The sequence below is a fragment of the Notechis scutatus genome, chromosome 2, assembly GCF_049901735.1.
Source record: "Notechis scutatus isolate UNSWTSFEM ecotype Mainland chromosome 2, rNotScu1.2, whole genome shotgun sequence".
Classification (NCBI taxonomy): Eukaryota; Metazoa; Chordata; class Lepidosauria; order Squamata; family Elapidae; genus Notechis; species Notechis scutatus.
The window spans coordinates 97,486,272-97,509,064 of record NC_142010.1 but is presented as its reverse complement, the minus strand read 5'-3'; positions in this window follow the sequence as shown (position 1 = coordinate 97,509,064).

The following is a 22,793-nucleotide window of genomic DNA, read 5'->3' as shown; positions in this document are numbered from 1 at the left end:
TACAAATTTGGCATAGTGTGCTAAATTCATAGTGTGCTAAATTCAAAATAAAATGAATAGAAAGGTGCATTTTAAAAGAAATACATACTTAGAAATGTATGTTTGTGAAAAAAAATAATTTAATGTGCAGTTTAATCCCAATTTTTATGCAGATTGTTTTATAATGTTGCAGAAATAGGATGCAATTTCATCTGTGTTTCAGATAAAGATATGTGACTTTGATAAGGAATAGAAGACTGATCCTTAGTTGTGGCTTCTTATGCTGCAGCCATCTGGAAAGACGGATTTTTCTGCATTCTCATAATCCATTCAAAGTTTTTTACTCAGATTGCCCCTCTGAATATTTTTTTATTAGGTTATCTTTTTTATAATAACAGGTAATTAGAAGCAAATGTATCTTTTACCTTTTTTAAAAAAATATGCATGGTTTTACATCAAGGATTACAATTCTATTTCTAGTCTTATAAGATAAGGGCTTTCTTTTTAAGAATCTTTTATATATCTTTTAACTTGAAATATGTATTTCATATTATATTTAAATAGAAATAGTGTTCAAGGCTTGTCATAGTACAGTATCATCTTCTTGTAATTGCCTCTGTCTCTGTCTCTGTCTCTGTCTCTGTCTCTGTCTCTGTCTCTGTCTCTGTCTCTCTCCAGAATTCTAACATCTAAACATACTATGTTTGAAGGAACTATTTAGTGAATACTGATCATCACCACTTGCTGGACTTGATGAGTCCATCAGAAGCTTCACCGTTCTCTAAAATTTACTAGTGACCTAAGCTACCATTCTGCACTACCGATATGTCAGAGCTTTGATCACTTACATATTACAGTCCTAACTCAAAGGATATGACTGGATACTGAGATCGCCATAGACTGCAGTCATACTTCACACATAATATATGTTTGTGAACATCTGACAAATGTTCTTTTTGTTCTACACTGCATCACAAAGAAGAAATATAGTCATGGACAAAGGTGTTTCCTCATTTACATAACAATTTTGGAGATGCAAAATGGTACTTAGAATTTCAGACTAAATAAGTGCCCCAGCCTAACCATATCAGAATTTCATAACTGATCAATCTTTTTTTTTAACTTTCTGGAAACAGAGACTTGAAATCAATCTTAATTTGCCTAGAATTTTTCCGAGGCATAATCCCTAAAGGAAGGACTGAAGCAGGGGTGGGATTCTACCGGTTCGCACCTGTTCACTAGAACCTGTTGTTAACATTCTAAGCAGTTTAGAGAACTGGTTGTTAGAAGAAATTACTGGCTAATCCCGTAAGGAAGGCAGGAAGGAAACATTCTGGTGTTCCTTACAGAAACTGCCTCTCTGTTAACCCTTACTACATTTTTGGCAGGACTGGACTTCCTGTCTCAGGAACTTCTCTGGAGTTTTTCCCCCCCTCCTTGGTACTTTGTTTGTGTGGAGTGACCATTCAAAGTTACAATGGCACTCAAAAAAGTGACTTGTGACCATTTTTCACACTTAACCACTGTTGTAGCATTCCCACAATCATGAGAGGCCAGGCATGTTCAGCCAATAACATGACCACCAAGCCATGTCCATCCAGTCACATGACCATGAAGCCACGCCCACCAACTAAGCCACGCCCACCAACTAAGCCATGCCCACCAACTAAGCCACACCCACAGAACTGGTTGTTAAAAAATTTGAATCCCACCCCGGACTGAAGGCTGAAAAGGCCACTAAAATTCTGAGCAGTAAACAGTTGTTAAATATTTCTGTCCCCACCACAAAATGATCATTGCTATCCTTAGTAAATAAGTACTATTGCATTTCCAAATCAATATGTTTCAGTTGCCTGATTTATTTGGAACCCAGAAGGATACCATGTATTTTTATTTGTTTGTCTGTTTTGGTTTTACTTTCTTGGCATTTATTCTTTTCCCTTGTCAGCCAGTGAAGGCCCTTTCTTTTGAATCTTTCTTCCTCTTCTAGCATTTCAGTTTTAGCATTTCCTCCACTGAAAGTTTAAAATATTAAATTAACTTGCCATCTAATAGCTCTTTAAGGAAATGCCATATAATTGCCATTTTGCAGGCTCATTCAAAAGAATGACAGTTTTTTTCTAGAATTTTTAAAAAATTATTCAGAAAATTAAAATACAAACTCAAAAAATAAGAAAAAGAAAAAAAGGAAGAAAGAAAAAGAAAGATGCACTCAAAAAGAAAGATCAAGTTCCTTCAACTCCCTTAACCTTGCCATGAATATACTGACAAATTATTGGATTTAGTTCCATTTTACCGAAAGTTACTATAATATGTGTAAGCCTGCTAATAGCAAACATGAGCATACATTTCTTGAATAACTACTATAGTAATAACTACTATATAGTAATAACAACTATAGTAATAAAATGGGTAAACTATCATTCTTTAATTGTAAGTGAAAATTTAATAACATATTGCTGAATATCTTTATTAAAATTATATGTACATCTTATAACAAAATTGAATATTCATATTGATAACATACATGTTCTCATAAAACAAGAGCTTTATGATTAAATATTAAAGAACAAACAGCTTGGAGTCTTTCTCTCTTTTTAAAGATTATTTATTACAAATTTCAATTCAAGATAAGGTACTCCAAGATTCTAGAAGCTTGCAAAGCTTACGGCATCTATGAACCATTAAAGAAAGCTTGATAAGAAGATAATACATATGGCTATGTCTTAGCCACACAGTCCAATTTATTTTATTTATTTATTTTGATTTGTCAATCGCTTACAAGATAATAGGTATAAGTATATACATAGTTATAAATACATGAAATGGGTACATATAAGAAAAATAAAAGAAACAATAGGACAGGGACGGTAGGCACTTTGGTGTGCTTATGCATGCCCCCTACAGACCTCTTAGGAAAGAGGTGAGGTCAATAGTAGACAGTCTAAGGTTAAACTTTTGGGGGTTTGGGGAAGAAACCACAGAGTCAGGTAGAGTGTTCCAGACATTGACCACTCTGTTACTGAAGTCGTATTTCCTGCAATCAAGTTTGGTGTGGTTTACCTTGAGTTTGTATCTATTGTGTGCTCTTGTATTGTTATGGTTGAAGCTGAAGTATTCATTGACAGGTAGGACATTGCAATGTATGATTTTATATACCATACTTAGATCGGACCGAAGGCAGTATAGTTCTACGTCTTCTAGGTCTAGAATTTCAAGTCTGGTGGTATGAGGTATTCTGCAACAAGTAGAGGAGTGGAGAACTCTTCATGTGAAATATTTCTGGACTTTCTTAACTGTACTAATATCAGATACATAATGTGGGTTCCAGACTGATGAGCTGTATTCGAGTATTGGTCTAGCAAATGTTTTGTATGCTCTAGTTAGTAGTGTGATATTACCAGAGAAAAAGCTATGTAGGATTAGGTTAACAACTCTTAATGCCTTTTTGGCTATGTAGTTACAGTGGGCTGTAGGGCACTGTAGGGCAGGACAGCTGTTCCATAGGTCTGTTCATCTTCTAGGTCTCCATGTCTCAATGTATGTGGCCGGGCATGATGCACAGGGGACTTTGTATATGCCTTGGTTTTCCAGGTCAATTTTATCTTTGGGGTTTCTTTTTTTTTTTTGGAAAAATACTTTATTAGTTTTACCTTTAAAAGAACAACATAACTACAAATTATGTACAACAAAAAGACAAATAGGCCTTGGCATAGGCCAAGAGGGAGAGAGAGGAAAACCTAAGAGAGGGGAAAGGGAAGAGTAAGGGAAGGGAAGGATAGAGTAGGGAAAACAGTTAAAATAAAACCATATTTTGTGACTGTCTGTAAGATCCTTTCTTCTTCAACAGTATCATCGGCGGTGCTTTTCTTTATCTCTGCTTCGGAGGCCCTCGGCCATAATTTTCCTAGAGGTGATCTATCTTTGGTTTAGCCAATTATACAAAGGATTCCAATTGTTGTAATAGGATGAGGATTCTTTATTTTTTAGTGCTTGGGTTAGTTTGTCCATTTCGGCGCATTGTAAAATTTTCTGAATAACCATATGTTCAGTGGGAATGGAAGATAATTTCCAGCACTGGGCAAATGCCAGTCTGGCTGCGGTTAAGATATGAATTACAATATACTTCGATTTTTTGGGTATTTGTTTATCGAAAATTCCTAGATGGAAGGACTCTGGTTTGTACTCTATTTGTTCCTTGGTTATTTCCTCTAGCCAGCGCCTAATTTTTTGCCAGTACTTCTGGGTTTCCTTGCACGACCACCACAAATGGAAGAAGGTAACTTCTATGCTTTGGCATTTCCAACAATTGGGGCTCGTGTTGAGGTGCATCTTCGCCAATCTCGAAGGGGGCAGATGCCATCTTTGGGGTTTCTAAGGACCTATGGAACAGCTGTCCTGCCCTACATAAGAGGTACTACAGACAAAATCAGTAAGATACTACACAGGCATCACATCAAGACTGCCTTCAAAACAGACAGAAAAATAGCAGCCATCCTTAGAAACCCCAAAAATAAAATTGACCTGAAAAACTAAGGCATATACGAAGTCCCCTGTGCATCATGCCCTGCCACAAACATTGGACAGACCAATAGAAGAATAAGTACCCGCCTGGATGAACACAAAAATGCAGTAAAAAAGCTGGAACACACTTCCTCACTAGTCCAACACATGAAAGCCACAGGTCATAGCATCAACTTCAATGGCACCAAAACCCTAGCCACTATAGAAAACCCCAGCCACAGAATTATCAGAGAAGCCATAGAGATTGAAAAAAGACCTTAAAGCATGAATAGAAGAGATTACTGCACCAGACTGTCAATCATTTGGAAGCCTGCACTCACAAACAAAAAAATCTCCACACCACAAGCCAGGCAAACACCTGGGCACAAACAGATCCCCCCTGATACCTCCAGCTCAAACACACCCCAACCAGGCACCCAGATGAAACCTAGCTTCCTAACAAATGATAGCCATCCATTTACTCTGAGCCAAGCTGCACTAAAAGCCTCCAATACAGGAACACAATGTTGCCAGCCAATCAACATACAAAAAAAAGCCACAAAACAGATAGAAGATATTAGAAACACCAGTCAAGCAGAACACAGCAAACTCCAAGACCAATAAACACAGACCAAGACTCTCAACCAATCAGGATGAAGAAAAAACCATTCTGGCACAGCAGTAGGCTAGCCCCAAATTTAAAACTGAAACCACTGTAAAAGTCTGACTCACAGACAAACACAATACAGAAGCCTGATGATGGCAGATGAGATTCTGCCGAAACATTGCTACAACTTTAAAAGCACAACTATAATGACGTGGGAAAATACCTGAACAAAGCTGAATACCATACATGTAAGTACCATGAAAACTTAGAAAACACACACACACACACACACACACACACGTGTGTGTGTGTGTGTGTGTGTGTGTGTGTGTGTGTTTTCGTAGATTTTCATGGGTACAGGTATGCAGGTCTTGCCGTGTTCGGGTCTTTTCCTGTGTAAGATTGAGAGTATCTTGGCAACGTTTACACGAGGGGCCACTCGCCATCTTCAGGCTGGTGCTTTCGGCTTCGTGCCAAGATCTGCATATATAATATTCAAGGTAACGTGCAGAGTGTGCACCAACACCTGAACTGAGAATCATCTGTAGACTGATTAATTTCTGAACTCTTACTGTCTGTATTATTGATATGTTGACATACTGAATAACTCATGGACACTGGTTTTTATCCTTTTATTATTATTTTTTCTTTGGGCTGATCTGTTCTCCGGATTGACAGACTTACATTTTTCATCAGACTTCATTCAGTGCAGTCTACTAGGGAGTTGAGGAAAGATGCAAGAGGCTGCAATATTCAGAGAGTGAAAATATGTAGTCTTCCACAGAAAGAAAGTGCCAGCGTGTGATCAGATTTGTTTTTCATAACGTAATAAAAATTGATGAGGGTGATATTGGAAACATCAACTACAGTAGAAGAAACTTCTCTATACAGAATGCAAAGTTCAGCTTTTGACTTCCTAAATCAAATTGTTCCCCTGTCTATCTTCTGACTTTCCTGAATCTCATTTCTTTTTTCTATGCTTCGACATGCATCTTAACCTTATCCCAGTCATACCAAAGAGTGCTTTGTATTCAGGCTGTCAGTCACGAGATAGGTACCACTGAGAACCATTAGCTCAACAGGTATCCAATCAAAACCAGTATCTAACAGGAACTGCTTAATTTGACATCCTCTGGCTGTCGAAGGGGGAGCCATTAGAATCTATTATACCTGAAAGAAACTTTTGCTGTGCACAATAGGAGGAACAATATGTTTAAATATACCACAGGGGCATCTTAAAGCCACTCAAATATTTTTGGACATTTTTTTTGCCATTGCCCTTTTATTTCACCTTTTGGGTATATATATATATATATATATATATATATATATATATATATATATATATTTGTTTTCTTAAGTTTTCGCGGGTACTTACATGTATGGTGTTCGGCTTGGTTCGGGTATTTTCCCACGTCATTGTAGTTCTTTTAAAGTTGTAGCAACGTTTCAGCAGAATCTCATCTGCCATCATCAGGCTTCTGTATTGTGTCCGTCTGTGAGTCAGACTTTTACAGTAGTTTCAGATTTGAATTTGGGGCAGCCTATTGCTGTGCCAGAATGGTTTTTCTTCATCCTGATTGGTTGGGAGTCTTGGTCTGTGTTTATTGGTCTCGGAGTTTGCTGTGTTCTGCTTGATTGGTGTCTCTAATATCTTCTGTCTGTTTTTGGCTCTTTTTGTATCTTGATTGGCTGGCAGCATTGTGTTGCTTTAATGGAGGCCTTTAGTGCAGCTTGGCTTCGGGTAAATGGACGGCTATCATTAGTTAGGAAGCTGGGTTTCATCTGGGTGCCTGGTTGGGGTGTGTTTGAGCTGGAGGTATCAGGGGGATCTGTTTGTGCCCAGGTGTTTGCCTGGCTTGTGGTGTGGAGATTTTTTGTTTGTGAGTGCAGGCTTCCAAATGATTGACAGCCTGGTGGAATCATCTCTTCTGTTCATGCTTTCTGGTCTTTTTCAATCTCTATGGCTTCTCTGATGATTCTGTGATTAGGGTTTTCTATAGTGGCCAGGGTTTTGGTGCCATTGAAGTTGATGCTATGACCTGTGGCTTCCATGTGTTGGACTAGTGAGGAAGTGTGTTCCAGCTTTTTGACTGCATTTTTGTGTTCATCCAGGCGGGTGCTTATTCTTCTATTGGTCTGTCCAATGTATGTGGCCGGGCATGATGCACAGGGGACTTCGTATATGCCTTGGTTTTCCAGGTCAATTTTATCTTTGGGGTTGCTAAGGATGGCTGCTATTTTTCTGTCTGTTTTGAAGGCAGTCCTGATGTGATGTCTGTGTAGTACCTTACTAATTTTGTCTGTAGTACCTCTTATGTAGGGCAGGACAGCTGTTCCATAGGTCTGTTCATCTTCTGGGTCTCTATTATGTTTCAGTGTGTTTTTGTGGATCAAGCTGGTGATTTTGCTTTTGTGGAAGCCGTTGGCTGTCAGTACTTTAGTCAGGGTGCATAGTTCAGTCTTAATGTGTGTCTTGTCTGCCAGGCGTTTGGTTCTGGTAATTAGTGTTTTAGCCACGGAGTTTATCTGTGCTGGGTGGTGGTGGGATTGGGCGTTGAGGTAGCGGTTGGTGTGGGTTTTCTTCTGGTATATGGTGTGTCCTAGTGTGCCATCTGTTTTTTTGTAGATTAGTACATCTAGGAATGGTAGTTGTTTGTTTGTTTCTGTTTCCATGGTGAACTTGATTTTGGGGTGTGCGCTGTTTAGGTGTGTTAGGAAATTGTTTAGGTTTTCTTGTCCATGGGGCCAAATCACGAATGTGTCATCGATGTATCTTAACCATAGTTTGGGTTTGAGGGTGGCATTGGCCAGGGCTCTGGATTCAAATTCTTCCATGAACAGGTTTGCAATGACAGGTGACAGTGGTGATCCCATGGGAGCTCCTTCTATTTGTTTGTATCTTTGTCCTTTGTATATGAAATATGTGTTGGTTAAGCAGTGTTCTGTTAGTTCCATGAGGTGTTTAGCTGGTTGGTATTTATTTTTGATGATTTCAAGGGTCTCTTTTATCGGGACTTGAGTGAATAGTGAAACCACGTCAAAACTTACAAGCAGATCTTCTTGCTCCACGTGTAGATCTTTGATCATTTCCAAGAAGTGGTATGAGTTTTTTACATGAGAAGCTGCTGTTTCAGCATGGGGCTGTAGCTCTTTTGCTAGGTGTTTAGCTAGGTTTTGTAGTGGTGCTCCTCTGGAGCTGACTATGGGTCTGAGAGGTATGCCTTCTTTGTGTATTTTTGGGAGGCCGTATAGTTTGGGGCATCTGGAAGACACACACACATACATACATACATACATACATACATACATACATACATACATACATATAAGTTGGGATGGATTTTTTAGATATTTCAATTTAATCATGAGAGCTGTGTGAGATACGTGGAAAGGTACTTTATAGAGTGAGCAAAACATCACTTTTTATTTTTTGCCCACAGCAAGATTGGGAAATAGCCTCAAAGTGGTCACACAAAGGCTTTGAGATAGACAGCTGCTTTGATGCTCTAAGCATGCAGTCAAAAGGGGGTCTCCTCTTTACAGCCCTGGTAATTCCCGTATTCCCAAAGGTCTAAGTGAGTAAAGGACTACATAGACTCTGGGATAAAGCTAAAGCTGTTATGCCATACCTTCAATTCAATTATTTCATTGCTCTCAAATCACAGAATGAATGGGCTGTTTTAAGCTTATTGGTAATGAATTTCAATAGATGGCCATTGGAAATCATTCCACAAATGGTACAATTATGCAGTGATATCTGATGCAAGCTATTGGTTTCATTATCCCTCTCCCCTCTCATTTCAATTCTCCTATGGACAGAACAGAACTTTATGCTCCAGTCATAAAAGTCATTGTTCCACCCTTCCTCCCTACTGAGAAGGAACTTCTGCTCTCAGGATGGATTGCTTCCATCATTAGGTACGGAAGAAATTAATACTTGCAAGCTGCCATGTCTTTCCCAAAGCCATATAAACCTAGTTTGCTAGATTGTCCAAAATCTGAGATTCAAACAAAAGATGCAAAAGCTTCTTCTGAGGAATAACTATAAACCTTCATTCATCTGAATTTGTGCCGGTTAGTTAAGTACTAGATCACCAAGTTTCTGAGGAAAAAATTAATTGATCCCCTACAGAAAAAGTAATCAAAGGCCCAAGATAACCGAAAAACCTAATTGGGAAGTGAGTTCAGTTAAACTTTTCCCCAGATTTTTATATTTAGAGCAATATGGGTTTCTTCACTAGGATTGTGACTTCATGATTAGAAATGTATATAGCCAAAGTTCTGACACTTTGACTATTTGTTTTATGTATACACTTTGCATAAAGGGCAAGAGTGTTAATTCTGTTAGGGAAGGAAATGCATGGAGATCATGAACTCAAAACATATCAGGTATTATAAATTTACCAAAGGGTAGTACCTTTATATTATCACCATCCTTCTTCTATTTCTAGTTGCCCTTTCATGTCAATGAAACACATTTGACAAGGCACTGGGGTGATTCTTAAAAAGATATATGTAAAAGGCATTGTGCCTGAGCTTTTCAGCAGCCAAACCAAGCATTATTTAAATCAGCGAGACAATAGAAGTTCTCATGGTCTATGCATGAAATCTCCAAAGTTATGCAAAAGGCTACACTCTGATTTCTATTAATAAAAAGAAGTACTATAGATCACATTAGAATCTGTATCCAGTCTGTCCAATTCTCAATAAATATACACTTGCCATTTAAGCCATGAATTAATCCTGGTTTGGTTTTAAAAAAATCTTACTCTAAATTTTGGCTTTAGAAACTTAATCAAAGTCTCATTGAATCTTTAAAAATCTGGCTTGGTCTGAGATAAGTTGGCAACAGCTTGCAAGGTATTGCAAAGACTTCAAGTTAACCTGATCTCCCACTGGATAATCCTTTTGGACAACCTTTTCTTCCCTGACAGTGATTGCTAATCTCTTTCCTTCTTGTGTTTGTGTTTCTCACTTTATCAGCATTGCAGAAATATTGCAATGGTTAAAGTCCTTGGTTAACTTAAAAAACATTGCCAATTCAAAATTTAGGGGAAAGTATGACTTTTTTTTTTCTGAATGTCAGGTGTGCTTAATTCAGCTTGGCATCTCACAGGCATCCTCCCATCAAAGACTGGAAGGAGGGAGACAATGAAAGGGCAATAAAGCTCTCTCTCTCTCTCTCTCTCTCTCTCTCTCTCTCTGTGTGTGTGTGTGTGTGTGTGTAATAGGAAATTGGGAGGGGGGAATTACAGGTGATAAGGACCAGAGCAGCTGGGTCCAGTTTGTACAGCCATGCCATGGCCAGGCACTCTGAGAAAGATGCAAACTACCTCCAAATATCTCAATGTTATCAAAACATCTTGGTGAACTCCAATTGGTTGGAAATAGACTGGTCACAGGGGAAAAGATGGGCTGTGGACAAACCTTTGTTGTATTTTGCAAGTGCAGGAGAATTCAAAACTGGTTTCACTTTTCTGCAACTAACACTTTTAGTTTAAAAAAAACCCCTTTGCTTTAACCCAATGGAATTTGCTGTTTTTCTTTCCTAAGGGATGGAATGGGGCTTTGTTCGGGTATTTTCCCACGTCATTGTAGTTGTGCTTTTAAAGTTGTAGCAACGTTTCGGCAGAATCTCATCTGCCATCATCAGGCTTCTGTATAGTGTTCATCTGTGAGTCAGACTTTTACAGTGGTTTAAATTTGGGGCAGCCTATTGCTGTGCCCGAATGGTTTTTTTCTTCATCCTGATTGGTTGGGAATCTTGGTCTGTGTTTATTGGTCTTGGAGTTGCTGTGTTCTGCTTGATTGGTGTTTCTAATATCTTCTGTCTGTTTTTTGGCTCTTTTTGTATCTTGATTGGCTGGCAACATTGTGTTACTTTATTGGAGGCCTTTAGTGCAGCTTGGCTCTGGGTAAATGGACGGCTATCATTAGTTAGGAAGCTAGGTTTCATCTGGGTGCCTGGTTGGGGTGTGTTTGAGCTGGAGGTATCAGGGGGGATCTGTTTGTGCCCAGGTGTTTGCCTGGCTTGTGGTGTGGAGATTTTTTTTGTTTGTGAGTGCAGGCTTCCAAATGATTGACAGTCTGGTGGAATCATCTCTTCTGTTCATGCTTTCTGGTCTTTTTTCAATCTCTATGGCTTCTCTGATGATTCTGTGGCTGGGGTTTTCTATAGTGGCTAGGGTTTTGGTGCCATTGAAGTTGATGCTATGACCTGTGGCTTCCATGTGTTGGACTAGTGAGGAAGTGTGTTCCAGCTTTTTGACTGCATTTTTGTGTTTATCCAGGTGGGTACTAATTCTTCTATTGGTCTGTCCAATGTATGTGGCCGGGCATGATGCACAGGGGACTTCGTATATGCCTTGGTTTTTCAGGTCAATTTTATCTTTGGGGTTTCTAAGGATGGCTGCTATTTTTCTGTCTGTTTTGAAGGCAGTCTTGATGGGATGTCTGTGTAGTATCTTACTAATTTTGTCTGTAGTACCTCTTATGTAGGGCAGGACAGCTGTTCCATAGGTCTGTTCATCTCTGGGTCTCTATTATGTCTCAGTGTGTTTTTGTGGATCAAGCCGGTGATTTTGCTTTTGTGGAAGCCATTGGCTGTCAGTACTTTAGTCAGGGTGCATAGTTCAGTCTTTATGTGTGTCTTGTCTGCCAGGCGTTTGGTTCTGGCAATTAGTTTTGGCCACGGAGTTTATCTGTGCTGGGTGGTGGTGGGATTGGGCATTGAGGTAGCAGTTAGTGTGTGTTTTCTTCTGGTATACGGTGTGTCCTAGTGTGCCATTTGTTTTTTTGTAGATTAGTACGTCTAGGAATGGCAGTTGTTTGTTTGTTTCCGTTCCCATGGTGAACTTGATTTTGGGATGTGTGCTGTTTAGGTGTGTTAGGAAATTGTTTAGGTTTTCTTTTCCATGGGGCCAAATCACAAATGTGTCATCGATGTATCTTAACCATAGTTTGGGTTTGTGGATGGCATTGGCCAGGGCTCTGGATTCGAATTCTTCCATGAACAGGTTTGCAATGACGGGTGACAGTGGTGATCCCATAGGGGCTCCTTCAATTTGTTTGTATCTTTGTCCTTTGTATATGAAATATGTGTTGGTTAAGCAGTGTTCTGTTAGTTCCATGAGGTGTTTAGCTGGTTGGTATTTATTTTTGATGATTTCAAGGGTCTCTTTTATCGGGACTTGAGTGAATAGTGAAACCACGTCGAAACTCACAAGCAGATCTTCTTCTTCTTTTTTTTTTGTTGATAAAAGTTTTATTGATTTTAACAACAAGCAAAAAAAAAACACATAAAACATAAAACATAACATAAAAACATCATCATTCTTCATAAATTTACAGACAGTGTATCGGTTGGTTTACCACTCCTTTTTGTGCATCCATTTCATAGTCATCATAATAATTATGTTACATAATAACTCATATTATCAACCAACAATTATATATCCTAATATCATTATTAAACAATCATTTGACTATAATTTTACTAATTCATACTTAAGCGAGATAACTATAATTTAATTAATTTATTTTATAACAGATCATAAAATCATACCAAGTCTATCTTAATAAAATATTCTAAAAATGTTATCAAAACCAAAAAAAAAAAAGTATATTCATTATTTCCTAAGTTTCTAAATATTCTATTATTATATTGTATTATCTAACCATTGGTAAAAAAGATCCCAAACTTCATAAAATTGTTTATCTTCTTGTTCTCTAATTTCAAATGTCAATCTACTCATAGCACATTCCAGTATTTTCTTAATAATTTCTTCCTCTAATGGTATTTTCTCACTCTTCCAATTTTTAGCAAATACAATCCTAGACGCTGTTAATACATTTACAATCAAATATTTTAAGTTTTTATTATATGTATCAGGTAAGATTCCCAATAAAAAAATCTCTGGTTTCAAATCTATATGTTTCTTTGTCATTTTTTCCAACCATATGCGAATTCTAGTCCAGTATTTCCTGGCCTCCTCACAAGTCCACCACATATGGTAATATGAACCAGGAATCTGATGACATTTCCAGCATTTTTCAGATTTGTTCTTGAACATTCTTGCAATTCTTGTCGGGGGAAAGTGCCACCTATAAAATATCTTATACAAATTTTCTTTATTTCCTGGCCTCCTCACAAGTCCACCACATATGGTAATATGAACCAGGAATCTGATGACATTTCCAGCATTTTTCAGATTTGTTCTTGAACATTCTTGCAATTCTTGTCGGGGGAAAGTGCCACCTATAAAATATCTTATACAAATTTTCTTTATATGCTGTTGACATTGTCATTTTATAATTTTTGCCATTTCTCTAAATCAATCCCATATCCAAAATTCTTCCCCCAAGCAATCATTGTTTCTTTAACTTGTTCTTCCTCTAATTTAATTTCCAACAAATAATTATATAATTTTTTGATCACTTTTTCATCAGTACCTGTCAAAATCCTATCTAAATCAGTCAATTTATCATAGAATTCTTCCATTTTAGAATCTTTAAGATACCTTGAATGTATTTGCGCATATGAAAATCAATTCATCTTTATGCCTTGTTCTTCTAAATTTTGCATCGTTTTAAGTTCACCCTTTTCATCTAGTAATTCCCCATATCTAACTGTTTGTTCCTTCTTATAGGTTATAGGATAAGAAAAAGATTCAGTAGTTGATAACCAAACTGGGATTTTCAAATAACATTGTTTCTTAATTTTCTCCCAATTCAACCATAACGATTCCCGTATATAATGCCTTCTAAAGTAACCCTGTGATTTAGTTCCCTTATACCATAAAAAAGCATGCCAACCCAATAATAAATCATGTCCTTCTAATGCCAACAATCTAGTCTTTCTTAACGTTATCCATTCTTTAGCCCACATTAAGTTTGCAGCTTGATAATACAACTCCCAATTGGGAAGGCCAAATCCTCCTCTAATTCTAGCATCCTGTAAGAGTTTTAATTTTATTCTCTCTTTCTTACCTTGCCATATATACTTCAACACAATTTTATTTAGTTCTTCAAAGTAATCCTTAACTAACCTAATTGGTATTGTTTGGAACAAATATAAAATTCTGGGTAAAATATTCATCTTAATTGTTGAAATTCTACCTATCAATGACAATTGTAGGTTTTCCCATTTTTTCAGATCAGATGCTATCTGCTGTTTAAGTTTAATATAGTTATTCTCTTTCAGTGTAGTACATCTTGACGTCAAATATATCCCCAAATATTTAACTTTGTTCGTAACTTGAATTTTCAATAAGTCTGCCAGCTCTTCTCTTTGTCTTAACAACATGTTCTTTGTCAGAATCTTTGTTTTGTCTTTATTTATATGGTGGACTGACATTCGAAAATGAGACACAGGGAAATGTCTGTGAAAATGCCAGCCCTGAGTGAACTCAGGTAGCAGTATTTATTGAGAAAAAACACAAGCAAAAATACAGTATGCATATTCAGAAACAATGACCTCAACAGAATTACCTCACCAGCATGAGAACACACAATCTTGGAAAGTCCCAGATGTTACCTTGCTAGGATGAGATCATACAGCCACGGAAAGTCTCATGGGAAAGTTTGGAAAGTCCCATGAGAAAGCACAACTGTGTACCTTGAACTTTCACCCATTTTCCTATTCCTTCTAAACTTGCAGAATCAAACAGGATGAGACACTCATGAGCAAAGGTACTCCTACCCCCACCAAGAATGTCTATATCCCTAGACTTATTGCTAGTATTTCAAAGGCCTTACAAAAAATGATAAAATGATCAATAAAATATATTACCACATTCCCTCCTTTTTATTTATTCAAAGATAGGGGTGTTTTAGTGGCATAGTACACAGTTCCCTCATGACCTGATCCCACACGCTGGAAGACTGAGGTACACATTTGTAATAGATTAGGAATACATTGAATAAAACAACATAATAAGATACATATAGCAATAATAATAACAACCCCTTGCAATAAGGAGCGAAACCATGATCCATCAGGAAGCCAGGACCACAGACTGTCCCAGAATGATGCATTAAACCCATCGGCTCCAGATTGATGCTGAGCAATACGATCTTCCATGTCCTGAACAGTTTTTGTAATGTTTGGCTCATAATTATGTATAAAAACACAGCAATGCGAATGAATTAAAGCACAAACTCCTCCTTGGGCAGCTAACATAATATCTAAAGCATATCGATTTTGCAAAGTAACTTTACGAATTTCAGACATTTCTACATTAATCATCTTAATATTCTTTATAGTATCATTAAACATAGCAACAGTAAAATTATTTAAAATATGAATATCCCTATAGTTCATAGCAATTCCCAAAGGCGGGATAAGACCTTGGGAAATTTGTGTCCATAGTCTGAAACAGAAACATTAAACAGGATCAGAGTTGTTGCACAGGCTGAAGATATAATATCCTTATCAGGTCCCGAGTAAAGAATGTCTTGATCCTTATGCCAGGACCAATATGCTGGAAAAACCAAAGGATACCGCTGTTTGCAGATTAATTTAGTCCGGTTCCCCAAAGAAACCTGCTGCATACAAGTTGGTAATCTCAGGTAAGCAGTCATCTTTTCCCAGTCTTCACAGCGCCGCGTCCGAGCCATCGGCATCAAGAGAATCAGGAACCACAGGTACACCATCTTGCTCCTCCGAAACTTCCTTCACGGGTGCTCTGCGAATGATCAGGTCGAACACACCGACCAGGAACCCAACGAATTTGACCAAGATGTTCAACTGCTGCATAACCACGTCCCCACGTTATCAGCTCAGCAGGAACCCATGCTGGATCCGGAAGAAACCACACCAACACCCGAGGTCTCACTGCATCTGTAGAAGGAGAAGAAAAATGCCTGCTGGCCGCGCCGCAGGGGGTTACCAGACAAATTTAAAAAATTTAAAGTATATAAAGCTAGATTTAATTGATCTTGAATCGCGGAAGCCCCAGGAGCTTCCCTCCTTTTTTATTTAATTTTAGTTAACATGGTCTTGAGCGTGGCATTTGAGCAACAAAACACACATTCACACGCTGCTCCAAACATCCTTGTAACAGCAAAAGCAATCTTAAAATATCAGGTGATATTCCAGGAGACAAATAAGAACCTGCTACAAAGGGTAACAAATTATACACATACAATGAATCCACTATTAAATTAAAATCCTGATTGTGAAAATTTTGAAAAGCCAAAACTACAGCAGCAAGTTCTGCCTGCTGGGCAGACTTCTGCTCTGAAGTCACTTTTGTATGCCAAATTCCAGATTTATCTTTCCAAACACAAGCACCAAAACTTTCCCTCCATCAGTAAAAACTGTAGGAGCATCTGATATGCCCAATGGTATCCTTTCTTACATTTTGGGCACACTGATTTAGGACGAACACCCTGTCCCATTGATCTCTTATTCTGCTGACTTTGACCTCCTCCAGGAGCCCGACATTGCGCTTTAAAATGTCCAGGCTTCCCACAATTGAAACAATTCCCCTTTTGAGCATGTCCTACTTGTAAAGCCAGAGCTAAAGTTTCCATGTTAAAAGACTGGCTCCCAACCTTCCTACATGCATTAATCAAATCCGCGATTTTCGCTCTCCACTTGCTACAAGTGGATTTAAGATCTTTCTGCAATCTGTGTTAGCTTGTTCTACTGCTAACTTCAAAAGCAACTCTTTCTGGGCGAATTGATTATCAATTTGTCTTTCAATAGCCAATTTCAGTCTGCTAATGAAATTTTCATAGGGTTCATTGTTCCCTTGTTTGATGTTAGTAAAGGTCTTCTCACCACCTTCGCCGTCAGGGAGAGCCCCTATGGCTTGAAAAATTAATTGTGGGAGAAGAACGAACCCCTCATCAGGCATGCCATCTCTCTGTTGTTCCACTGTTGTAAAATTACCAGCTCCGTAAAGCTGATCTGGGGTAACATTTGCTGTTCCCCTCTGGACTGCCAGCTGTCTCCATTTCTGATCTAACACCAAATATTGAGCTGGAGTTAAAATCATATTCAACAGAGCTTTCCAGTCAGCCGGAATCATTTTATTTCCAAAACCAACTGCTTCTAACAATGCCTGAGTATATGGCGATCTAACACCATATTCTTTTGCTGCTTGCTTAACTTCCCTCAAAATCCTGAGAGGTAAAGGCTTCCACTCCCGCTGCGGATTCAACGCAGCGTCCATGACAATTTCTACTGGATTAAGTTGAACTTCTACTCCAAACTCCACCAAATCATCTCCTGATAATTCCCCTCTATTCTTTGCTTCTTGAATAGCTGCAGTAACTGCATCCACCTGAACCCTTAAAGGTAAACTCTTATCCTCTGACAAAGTATTTCTAGCGCCGGACAGTCCCCCAGATTTATCTGGAGGTGCCGTCGGCGGCAACAAACGTATCCGCATGGTAAAGCGGCAAACCTTCTTCAGGGGGTGCTAGGAGCGGTTGTTCATAAGTAGCTAACGCATCCATAATCACCCTCCAGGTTAACAAAATTGAAGAAGGGGCACGAGGTTTCTGGTGCAAAAATTTCCCTATCTTTTCCAGGACTCTACTTTAATACTACCTCCCTCCGGATATGACTTAATATTTTTCCAAACATACTGTAGTAAGTCCTCAATTTCTTTCTTTCCTACAGCACAACCCCTACTGCCAATTCCAAACCCAAAACTATTCCCAATGATCCCTCTCAATTCCCTGATGTGCTCTTTCTGAGCCTTCGAGAGATCTCCCCCCATACTCACGAAAAGAATCTATCTTCGTCCAGCGAAGAAGATGAGGGCCCAGTCGACGTCGCGACGATGAGTATAGGATGCGGGAAACGTATAGCCTTCCAAGCTATCACGTCGGGGTCACCATTTATGGTGGACTGACATTCGAAAATGAGACACAGGGAAATGTCTGTGAAAATGCCAGCCCTGAGTGAACTCAGGTAGCAGTATTTATTGAGAAAAAACACAAGCAAAAATACAGTATGCATATTCAGAAACAATGACCTCAACAGAATTACCTCACCAGCATGAGAACACACAATCTTGGAAAGTCCCAGATGTTACCTTGCTAGGATGAGATCATACAGCCATGGAAAGTCTCATGGGAAAGTTTGGAAAGTCCCATGAGAAAGCACAACTGTGTACCTTGAACTTTTACCTATTTTCCTATTCCTTCTAAACTTGCAGAATCAAACAGGATGAGACACTCATGAGCAAAGGTACTCCTACCCCCACCAAGAATGCCCACATCTCCCTAAACTTACTGCTAGTTATTCAAAGGCCTTACAGAAAATGATAAAATGATCAATAGATTATATTACCACATATATTTATGTATATATTTTTAAAAAAAGATACTAAAGGGAGCCTCTATTCTATATAATATAAACAGTCAAAAATGGGAAAAGAGAGCAAGTAAATATAAAAGAAAAAACCAGTCTGATTAACTAGATCGCAATAGAAGTTCAATGAAGATTAAAAAAAAAAAAGTAAAAATAAAAAGCCAAGCCTCATTTTGACATTCTTAAAAGAAAAAATCGCCGCTAAGTCAAATTTTCTCAAAAATTTTACAAATTTCTTTTCATTTTAGGGTGTCTTTAAGTCCCAAGTAAAAAAAAAAAGAATCCTCACCAGCCGATACACTTTCTCTTTCTGTCTCTTCCTTCCGGAGCTGTCCCAACTTCAGCAGCTTAATGGCTGCCTCTCCGCCGATGGTAAAAGGGCTTCTTCTGGATCAACCAGGGACTTGCGATGTCCCTGGGATCTACAGAACGCGCCCCTTACTGTCACCGTCTCTACGGGACAGTTTAGGTCCGTTAGGACCAACCAGGAGTGGAGATATCAGCTGCGATCTCGGAGCCCCGAGATTGCAGCTGTATCGCAGCGACAAAGCTCTGCCTTCTTCCTCCACATGTAGATCTTAGATCATTTCCAAGAAGTGGTATGAGTTTTGTACATGTGAAGCTGCTGTTTCAGCATGGGGCTGTAGTTGTTTTGCTAAGTGTTTAGCTAGGTTTTGTAGTGGTGCTCCTCTGGAGCTGACTATGGGTCTGAGAGGTATGCCTTCTTTGTGTATTTTTGGGAGGCCGTATAGTTTGGGGCATCTGGAAGATTTTTCTCTTGGGATGATCGTCTGTTGGATCTCTTTGCTCATGTGGCTGGTTATAATTTTTTTCTTGATTAATTTTTCCAGATATGTGGTTGAGTCTGTGTTTATGGGTTTGTATGTGGGGTCTTGGAGTAGGTCTGTCAATTTTGTTTCATAATCTTTTCTGTCCATTGTTACTGTGGCATTCCCTTTGTCTGCTGGAAGTATGATTATGCTGCTATCTCTTTTCAAAAATATATTTGTTTTCTGAGGTTCTCACGGGTATTTGTACATGGATCTTTGGTTATTCGGGTTTTCTCCCGCGTAAAATTGGAAGTATCTAGGCAACGTTTCGATGAAGTCTCATTCATCATCTTCAGGCTTGTGTCTTCGGCTATATATATATGTTTTCTTAAGTTTTCGCAGGTACTTACATGTACACCTGGGCACAAACAGATCCCCCCTAATATCTCCAGTTCAAACACACCCCAACCAGGCACCCAGATGAAACCTAGGTTCCTAACAAATGATAGCCATCCATTTACTCAGAGCCAAGTTGCACTAAAAGCCTCCAATACAGGAACACAATGTTGCCAGCCAATCAACACAAAAAAAGCCACAAAACAGACAGAAGATATTAGAAACACCAATCAACCCGAACACAGCAAACTCCAAGATCAATAAACACAGACCAAGACTCCCAACCAATCAGGATGAAGAAAAAACCATTCTGTCACAGCAGCAGGCTAGCCCCAAATTTAAAACTGAAACCATTGTAAAAGTCTGACTCACAGACAAACAGAATACAGAAGCCGGATGATGGCAGATGAGATTCTGCCGAAACGTTGCTACAACTACAATGACGTGGGAAATATATATATATATGTGTGTGTGTGTGTGTGCGTGTGCGTGTTTGTGTTTTTCTTAAGTTTTCGCGGGTACTTACATGTATGGCATTCAGCTTTGTTCGGGTATTTTCCCACGTCATTGTAGTTGTGCTTTTAAAGTTGTAGCAACGTTTCGACAGAATCTCATCTGCCATCATCAGGCTTCTGTATTGTGTTTGTCTTGTGAGTTTTGTTGTGGAGATATCCTACAAAACAAACGACCCAGGAGATTACAGCACAAGATCCAGGGTGTTGGCAGATGAGATTCTGCTGAAACGTTGCTATAACTTTAAAAGCACAACTATAATGATGTGGGAAAAATACCCGAATAAAGCTGAATAACATACATGTAAGTATCCATGAAAACTTAAGAAAACATACATATACATACATATACATACACACACACACACACACACACATCAGCATAATATGGGTTTATTAATAATTAATTAATTTCCAATGATCTGAAATAAAAATTGTAAACTTTTGACTTATTATTAAAAAATAAAACAAAACTCAGGAATAACTAGCATAATAGCAACAACAACAACAACAACAACAACAACAACAACAACAACAACAACAACATTCCTGCTAGGCTTTGGACAAGCCTGTACAAAGATTGTAATCATTATCCCATTTCTGCAGTGCTGTCTAATTGAACTGACCTCACCCCTTTCCTAAGAGGTCTGTAGGGGGCGTGCATAAGCGCACCAACGTGCCTACCGTCCCTGTCCTATTGTTTCTCTTATTCTTCTTTTATTTTTCTTATATGTACCCATTTCATATATTCACAACTATGTATACACTTATACTTATTATCTTGTAAACAATTGGCAAATCAAATCAAATCAAATAAATAAATAAATAAATAAATAAATAAATAAATAAATAAATAAATAAATAAAAACTCCAGAAGTTATTGAAATGGTGCTCAGAAAAAAACTTGCATCTAAACACCAGCAAGACAAAGGAGATGGTTTTAGACTTCCGGAAGCAGAGAGAGGAACCTGCCCCACTCTACATCAAGGGGGGCTGTGTGGAGAGAATCTCCACTTTCAAATTTCTGGGAGTCCACTTTTGCCAAGATCTCACCTGGAAAAATAACATGATCCAGGTGGTCAGGAAGGCTCAACAGAGACTCTATTTCCTTAGGGTCTTGCAGAATAATCAGGTGGAACGACTGATGATTTCCTTTTACCAATTTAGAATAGAAATCATCCTTACATATTGTATTATGGTATGCTGGCTTGACAGCCATGGACAGAAAGGCATTACAGAGGGTAATTAGCACAGCACAAAAAATTATGGACTGTGCCCTGACACCACTGGATGAAATTGCTGGACCTGCTGCCTCAGCAGAGTGAGGAAAATCCCCAGGGATGATTCACACCCTGGTCAGCACTTGTTTACTCTCCTATCATCAGGAGATATAGAAGCATAGCCAGCCGAATGAACAGGCTGAAACACAGCTTTTATCCATGGGCTGACAGACTTCTGGATGCAACATAACACCACAATTAGGTTTAATATGATAGACTTGCAGAGCCAGTGCAACATGCAACATGTTCATACTGGTGTAATATAATATAATGTTTTTTGAGGGGGCTGCACCAAGGGAGGCTTATTCAATTTCATTGTACACATGTTGTGCATTGACAATAAAGGTTTGATTTGATTTGGTTTGAGGATGACCAAGAGAAACCTGCCACAAACTGAAATATTCAAATGGACAGGAAGTGACATAACATAGAAATATATGCTTCATTAATAGACAAGAGAAAAGAAAGGAAGATTAATTTAGGACAATGTTATCTGTACCAGGAACAGCTGACTCCCATTCTGGGTATGGGTAACTTGGCAATATGAATAAATCTTAACATTTCATTATCAAGCACTGAACATTTCACGTCATCTGCCATGTGATTTATTGATTGGGTCTACCAAGACCGGAACCTGAGTGTATGTATAAATGATCCAAAGATCTTCCTGAATCTATTCCCAAATTCCTCACCTTGACCATTATACCTACCTGAAGTTATTCTTGGCAGGCTTGCATAGGACATAATAGAAGTTGCTTTATTTTGTTGACAAATATAGTTCTTCAGTTTAGTGATGCATCTTTTGAAGGCAAAGCATGTCTTCTGTAAAACCTCAAGACAGGGTGGTCCACTTGATTGACCACTCTGGTTCAATGACGTTGCTGATGCACATGCACAGAAGACAGTTTTAGCAAATGAAGATTCTGATGGAAGCATTACATCTCAGCAGTTAGAAGTGCAGCAGTGCAGTACTTCATAAAGTTGCTTTGAAGAGGTGTGAAAGTTTGCACAGCAATTACGACCTGGTGCTATTTCCAAGTGGTGAGAGAATATTTTCTACACATAGATATATGCTGTCAGAAAATCAGATCTAAAAAAGCTAAACCTTAATACACCTGTTTTTCCTCTTAAAACTGGATTATTGTTACCACTCCCTATTCTCTTGGGACTATTCTGTTTTTTCAGCACATGAAATTATTATTGTTTTGTGACTTGTTTCCTTTTTTAAAAAAATATCTATTAGATTTTTTTAAAACTTGAAAAGTTAAAAATGCCTAATATTTTAAATAGAAAATAAAAAATAGATAAGAAAGAAAGAGAAAGCAAAACTAAAAGTGCCATAAAAAAGAAAAGAAATGCAAAGGAATGATTTCAGATTTTTTTCTGTAACAGATAGAAGTATAAATTTAAATTGAC